Source organism: Galeopterus variegatus, unplaced genomic scaffold, assembly GCF_000696425.1.
Source record: "Galeopterus variegatus unplaced genomic scaffold, G_variegatus-3.0.2 Scaffold17184, whole genome shotgun sequence".
Classification (NCBI taxonomy): Eukaryota; Metazoa; Chordata; class Mammalia; order Dermoptera; family Cynocephalidae; genus Galeopterus; species Galeopterus variegatus.
In genome coordinates this window covers 1-276 of record NW_007743295.1, presented here as the reverse complement: position 1 = coordinate 276, position 276 = coordinate 1, and positions in this window count along the sequence as shown.

Genomic DNA, 276 nt, shown 5'->3' with positions numbered 1-276 from the left:
GTCCAGAAATAATTTTGCAACTCATATCATAGGTTAAAGGAATACTTTTGTAAAAATAAAAGCAACAAATTTATAAATTGATTCTTTGAAACTTTACAACACAACTGCATCACAGATACAAATTGTATTGCTTATCATTATAGTTTATTAATTTTGTAAACTGTTTCTAGGTGAAGCATACTTTAGTGTCTTGGGAATACTAAAAATAAATATTGAAATTTTATGGCCAAAACTTTTTTTAAAGATTAAAATCATACAAAGTATCTTATCTGATCA